Below are 7566 nucleotides of genomic sequence, written 5' to 3' on the forward strand. Positions count from 1 at the left end.
CTTCGAAGAAGTAATGCCTTAGTTCCTATAGGGCCTTTAATCTTTCTATCCTTCTCATCTTATATGCAAAGAATATAGTCTTACGAAAGAGAATACGATGAAAGCGGATAATCCAACTTCTGCTTATCCTTTTTAGTGGAGATGGTGATACAGGAGGTGTTGTGGCATTGATAGATGGATGGGAAGATCCAGTTAGCCTAATTGATTGAAAGCTGTCTAAGGTAACTTGTACCTCTCCCAGCAAGAAACGGGGCAATCAAAGGGAATAGCTAACGTGCGCTCTTGCCGGTGCTTGTTCTGTAAAGGTATATTGAGCACTGGGACCCATCGGTGTGGGGCCCGAGTAAACCCTCCAGTCAAGTAAGCTGTATAAAGAATGATAATATATCCTTTCTATCTTAGTTATACTAGTCTGTTACAGTGTCATATCTCACTCAACACTATTGAAATGAATCAAATCATATACATATACGAGCAAGATATCCATCTTTCCTTTTCTTCATTTGATTGCAAGGTCACTCACTACAAGATTGATTTTCTATAGGATTTTCCCATCTTTCTATAGTATTTCATGCCATTCTGTACTAACGGCTTGATAGCTTCTCCGTCCCTCGCTTGAGAGTGAATTCATGCTTTCTAGGGCAAAGCCTAGAATGGCATATAGTCCCGCCCCCTTCCTCTCTTTTCAGTCTACTGATAGAATGTTACCTCTAGTGTACTACTCCCCTAACAGCTCATTAGTTTGATTAGTTTTATTCTTTGCTTTCAACTCATACGCTTCTTCCATTGGCTTTCATCTCTTTTCGGGTGTGTTAAAGGTTATATCTAATCCAGTTTGATGCTTTCAACGCAGGAGCGTTAAGCCCACTCCAACTTATTCGATAGGGGCAAGTAGCGAGATCGAAGAGCAAAGTGAGAGGAATAAGATTACTAAGCTTTAGCTTTGGTTTGAAGACACTTAGCTTTTTCATTCCTCTCCCGTTAGTCGGGAAGGTGAGTGTAACGTTCCAAGGAACTAGACAAATCGATGGTCAAGAATCACTTAAACAATTGGATCCGCTCTGCTGGCGCTACCAATAGGCACTCTTATCCTACTCTTACAAGTCTAGTCTAGCCCGGCATAGTGAGGAACGAATAGAAAAAATCCTAACCAGTACACCATAGTGTTTAGTTAGCATGGAAGGGAAAGGGGAAGGAACGGAGGCACTGAGGCCATCACCATCTGGTTGTACCTTGAGAATCCATCCGTGAAGGAAAATGTGGAATGTCCAGATGTCTTGTCAACTAAGATATCACTCTGCAACAGCATTAAAAAAAGTCATCCTTAGGACTGGCATGCTTTCAATTGGAATTAGGCATGAATTAGTCCTTACTTTATCGAGTAAGCAAGCGCGAAGTCGTAGCCTTTGGAAGCAAGGCTTTCCTCAAAAGTCAGTTCTAGAAAGACAGTGATCGTCGAATTTGGTGTCGATCTATAGAATTGAGTCTTTGTTTGCAAGGGGCTGCCAACTAGTCCTTCTCTATGGGTGGCTCCGATCTTATATATCTGTGTCCTTTCCTTCTTATGATTCTTCTAGCCATCATGCATTTGGCCTGTCTATTGGGTGCCGCTATTGTCATGCCTGGGGCCATATGCTAAAGGACTATGCTAAGAAGAAGCAAGCAAATTTCTACAGGCAACAATCTGCCTCTAAGCTTTTAAATAGCTGATACTTTCTTTTCCTGATTCTTATTCCTTTATTTGTTTGGTGGTGGATTATTGTCCCGTAGAGTCCGAAGGGCGTTCACCACTGATGCCCGTAGAAGAAATATATATCTTTTTTTGAAACCTTTGAGATGCGAATTCAAGGGCATGCCTTGACCTAACCATAAATCTATAGGTAAAGAAGGTTTCTCCCAAATCTTCCGCTTCAACAAGAACTGAATAATATACGAGGATAACCGATCGGGTCAAAGAGACTGGTAGACTCATCTTACTCCAGGATGTCAGTGACATGAATGGATGCCACATCCTTCAATCAATCGGAGTTCTCATAGATAAAAGCATCTCACGCAATCAACATCGATAAATAAGGGCCTATTGGATTGCCTTCTACTTAGGCTTAGGTTAGGCTACTATTTGGCCTTATCATATCATCAATCCCACTCTGGAGCTGTAAAGTTTGCAGGATCTGAGCATTAATTATGGATTTATCTCCTATATCGACTAAGGCCCTATTGAGCAACCATCATACTTATGGAGCGATGACCGTCACTTAAAGTACCGGTTAAGGCAGTTCTTAATGATCTCTCGGTTGGCTGGTGTGGGCTTATCGTGCCTTGTCGTGCTATGTATGGGAAAGTCTTGGGCTATACCATAATCTAAAGATTGAGCGATTATGGGCTATTTACTAGAAAGCAAATTCTCCTCTCTGGTTAGGTACACAAGTCACTCATAACGCTTGTTGAGGTACGAAATTGCTGTCCCTAACAGGGGTTGGGTCGAAAGGGAATCTGGTATAACGCAGTGTGTGGAAATCCAGTACATGGCAATCTAACAACTTATTCTCCAATATATATATTTAAACAACCACTATTCCTTTGAATATGTGGAATTTCATTCAAATTCAAAAATTCTATTTGAAAATATATAGTCATAGTTTTACTGAACTGAAAAGAGAAGCCTCATAGACCAGCTAGCTGCAGTGATCACGGTGTGTCCGTCCGAGTAGGAAAAAGCTGCAGTCAGTCGTTCTGCCGGTCAGAAGCTATAAGCAACAGCTTCACGAGATAGGGGCGGTACGGTAAGCAAGCAGCAAGATAGGGAATCTTGGTACAATTATTATATCGTTAGAAGGAAAACAAAGGCTTCCAATAAATTATAAATATGCTAGGATATCTAAATATCTATATATTTCAATGTTCTTCTTATTGAATATTTCAAATTTATGTATTTAATACATTATAAATCAAACAGCCTTGCACACACTCCTGACCCACTCTTATCGATCCGGCCTGTTTCGCTAAATCACCCAACATTTCTAACTTGTCGTCTTAAGAACCCCATACTTTCCATGGGCATTTGTACACTAGTGGTTTAGCTCTCACAATCCTTTTCTTCTTGGTCTCTACCCCTTTTAGGCAAGATGTCCAATTTTATAAAGATGTCCGATACGATACACAATACAAGTCATTAGCAATAGTCGACTACGTAGGCGCTTAGAGAGAGGAAGAACGGGAGTAGCTCGAACAAAGCAAGAGGGTCGGGACGCTTAATCGATAGCGAGAGGAAGGTAGGAATAGCTCGCCCCCATCGAATAAGCTGGAGAGGAGCGATAGCAGCCCCTATCAGATAAAGGCAAAGCGAGAGGCCTTCTAACGTAATGGGTCACCCTTATCAGATAAAGGCGAAGTGAGAGGGTTGAAGCATCCTTCTTACTCACAGGAACTCTCCCTAGGGAAACATTAAGACTTAATATTCCTTTTCTTTCTAAGTGTAACTTGATTCAATCTGCTCCTTGGTTGGTAATGGCTCAATCTATAGATAGAAAGCCTTATGATGGGAAATAACTTGACTCAATCAATATCTTAATCTTGCCAGTAGAATGATCAAAAGGTTGGAAATTTGGATTTTGAATCTGGAAAGCACTGGTTCTTTGCCGAATAGGTGGAGAGTCTTTCCTTCATCTCCCACCTTAGTAGCGGAGTATGCCTTTCCTATTCTTTGATTGTTTCTTTCTTAGTTCTAAGAAATAGGCTTTCCAGGCCATCAATAGAGGTAGTCTGGTTTGCATATAAATCCATTCTTTTTCTTGTCTGCTTACATATAGGTGGATTTTACTTTGAATTTGCTATGCCTCTTGTTATTATATGCAGAGGCATCCACATATTGACTGAGAGTTTTTCTTAGTAGCATAGGGCTAATCTATTCATTTGTATTTGTCTACTAATGTCGGTCGAATTAGCTACATCAGATTTACTACTACCCTATTAGAACTTTGATAGAAGTCGCTTACTTTAAGAGGTGTACGCGAGTGTCAATTCAATCTCATTCTTGCTCTTATTATGCAGACTGATAGATTCGATTATACAGCGAAGGCAAACCAAGTACATCACCCATTCGCATTCTTTGCTCCTTCCACTTGTAGGGGGTTTTGGCATTTTTTTAGTATCACAGAGATTAAGAAAGCAAAGCTACAACTCTTCAGTCTAAGCTAGACCTTAATTAAGGCTGACCTCTTTTCTAGAGAGACCCTATTTTCCGGTCTAGCTTCACTAACTGTAAACTATATTTACCACTTTCTAGATCTCAAAACCAGATCTACTTTCTCATCAGAATTACGTCTTTTTCTCTCAATATATCATATGTAATGATAGATCGAGGTTTTGTAAAGAAGCAACTAGCTTTAAGACATGGACCAGCAACAGCTATTAGATTAAAAAAAGATTCTTGATTTACTCGAACCACGGCTTGCCGAAGAAGAGGTGATTAGCACTCTTTGTGGAGTGATCTATAGTCTATGGGAACGATATGCCTGTAGGCTAAGTCCATCTTAATTAAATAGAATATTGTTGCTCAGCTCGTCGCTTTCTCCGGGCTTTATAGCAGCTATAGCTGGAGCTAGGGCCACTCACATTTAAGAATGGATTAGTAGTGGGAATTTACTTCGGTTGACCTTTCTTATCGATCATCCTTATTAAGGTATCCACTTGAATGGGCGCTGTTAGACTGGACCTAGTTACAGCTTTGTGGGCTTCCATTTTTGCCTCTCTATAAGTTGTGTTGAGATTGGTGGTGGTGTTATATTAAGTAGAAGAGGTTGCTTTTCCCCCTACTTTATTTCCTTTGAGTGACTTAGGCCCTTTAATCAGATGCTTGCTCTTGTATTGCTGCCTTTTGGTGTCTCTGTCTGTCGTAGCCTATTGTTAAGTACTTTGTCATTAAGAGTTTTAAAAGAAGTGCAGGATATCTATAACCTTGGGTTCACTTCAGGTGAACCAATGCTATGCTGTCTTTTCTGTGATAGTTACCATTGTGGGTTTAGATTGATCTTTTCGGTGCTCTCATTCCTGTAGTCCTCTCTTTAAGCAGCAATCCAATTGAGTGAAATGCAAGGAAACATATTAAATTATTTCATTACTTTAGCGTAGACGGTAGTGAAGTGGCCAGAGGCCTATTAGTTAGGATTTCGCTGTGAATGAGTCTCCTTTCTGGTAACCATCCTATCAAGAAGTCGGTATACTATTAGCTAGTTTACTACTTCCTGGTATTCCTTAGTCTTCATACCAGAAAGACCTGGGGGGAGAGCTGGAATTAAGACTATCATAGTGGATTTTCCTCCCACCATATCATCTAGAAAAGCTATTCATCTTATAGTACAGGGTCCTAATAAAGACTTAAAGAGATGAGACTATAGCTGCCAGAGTTGTTTTCACGCCAGCTGGTATATCTAGCAAGGATAAGCTAGGTCCCCACTCTTGGTGCAATAAAAAAGGTGTTCGGGCTCTTTCTTTCACTCTTAATTTTGTTAATGCGTAAGTTCCGTCACTACTTTCTAGCCTACTATAACTAGAAGGCTATTTTCTAGCGCGATCATCCTTAGCTTGTTTGCTTGGTGTGTTTTCATCAACGCAACAGTAAAGAATAAAAGAAAGTCATAGTTACACCGAGACGGCAAGACAAGGATGATACCTATTTCTTCTCCAAATCGTGAGCGGCGGAAGTAGTGGATCAAGTCGCTTTAGCCGACGGGCAAACCTTTCATGATCTGTAAAATCATTTACGAAGTAGCCCTTAGCAAAGATAGAAGGGAATGATCCTTGTGAGAAGGGCTACTGGCGTTAGAAAACTACTATGTGGTGAGTTTCTCATCAAATGTGTTGGCTTGGATGAAATTCCATAAGATTGGTAAAAAATTCTTATTGCTAATGAAATTCATTTAAAAGGCTATCTGGATAACTACAGGTCTGTCCCTCGGAGCTATGAAAGAAGGAAGCAAGTGCTCTCCAGAATGTGAAAACACAAGGTTAGATCCCAAATCTTTAAGTTGCAAGTCCAATGGCAATGGTGCCCTCTCGATTTATCGTTATTATAGGTCTTGATCCTTGCCTCTGTAATTGATCAAAAGGATTCCTCTAATTGATCTATGTCCGTGCCCCAGGATTCATTCTCCTGCGCTTGGGCCTATCACTATAATAAAGAAAGGCCTCTCTTAACCCTCTACCGTTCCAGCTGTGAACGACAAGAGGTTTGCTCAACCTACTCATATGAAGTTAAACCATTTGATCCAGCAATGGCAGCAGCTGCTCTATTCTTCTTCATTCTTTTGCTTCAGGGGGGGCGATACGACAGCTGTTGCTTGAGAGAATAGTTTCGATGCTTACTTCCCTCTCTCCTCCTCTATCTAGTCGTCCCCGGGCGAGATCACCAAGAATGCTTTAGCAAATACATTTCAAGATGGAGTTCGCTAGTCCATCCTGATAGTTCGAGGGCCGTGAGAAGTATCCCAAAGGAAAAGGTAGGGGAAAGATCTTGCTTTGAGGCTCGCTCTAGATGGATAGTTCTATGGGGCCTATATAAAGCTAGTGATGGGAGCCTCTCGGGCAGGATAAGTGGGGTGAGGTGATGATACTGCTTCATAGCTTCCTCGCATAGCACTAGACAAAGGAATAAGTAAGAGATGGCTTCGACCACTATTGCTAAGAACGGGCTTTGTAGGCTTGTACTTTTTATCAATAGATGGGCTAGCAGAAGCAGGAGAGCTCAGGGGTTCCTTAGATGCATTTACAGGTAGGGAAATCATTGTTTTGCCTTCCCGACTGGGCTTTGAATAGAGGTTATTGGCAAGCGGAGGAATGAATAGCAGGAGAGTTATTAAGTTCATTTTATGATGTTAGCTCGCTAGGAGCGGAAATGAGACCTAACGGTATGGCTAGATAGATTTTAGAAGAGGCAGAGTGAAGTTTTGGTTCTTTCTCCCCACCCCTTTGTGCCCAGGTCCTCCTTTCGTGCCTTCAGATCCAGGAATGAATTTACCAATCTAGCTTTTAATTTATCAACTTTAACATCAGGTGAAATGGGCTTCTGGTATAATAAAATTGAGGTTACCAGGGGGTTGGGTGTAATGAACGAAGTAGCTTGGGCAAATTCTAGAATTCATTCCTAGCCTTGGGCTAACCTAACTCATTGTAGCCTAGGGGTAATGGATACTAGTAGTAATGAACAAAGGTACGGAGGTGGATAAGAGTAATGAGCAAGTTAAAGAAGAGCCTATGCATACTTATTCTTATTCCTAATGCAAGAAACTGCTACGGGCATCAATCGACCGGCTTCCTTGCTTATCTCACTCTCATACAACTAATCAATGCAATTCAAAAAGGATACTTTACACATTTGCCATATACACTAATAAAGTACACACGCACACGGTTAGATAATTGAATTAGTAAGACTTGAAGCGACTATATGAAGTGAGAGGAATTTTTGATTGCCCAGTGAGAGTCATATTCAAAAGCATAAAGCTACTGACTTTCACTGCACTAGTTTAGTCTAGTGGCTGAACCCTCTTTTCCCTCTCTAGCTTATCA

This window comes from Prosopis cineraria, unplaced genomic scaffold (genome assembly GCF_029017545.1).
Source record: "Prosopis cineraria cultivar Desert tree isolate PC_DT_omini unplaced genomic scaffold, ASM2901754v1 PC3, whole genome shotgun sequence".
NCBI lineage: Eukaryota > Viridiplantae > Streptophyta > Magnoliopsida > Fabales > Fabaceae > Prosopis > Prosopis cineraria.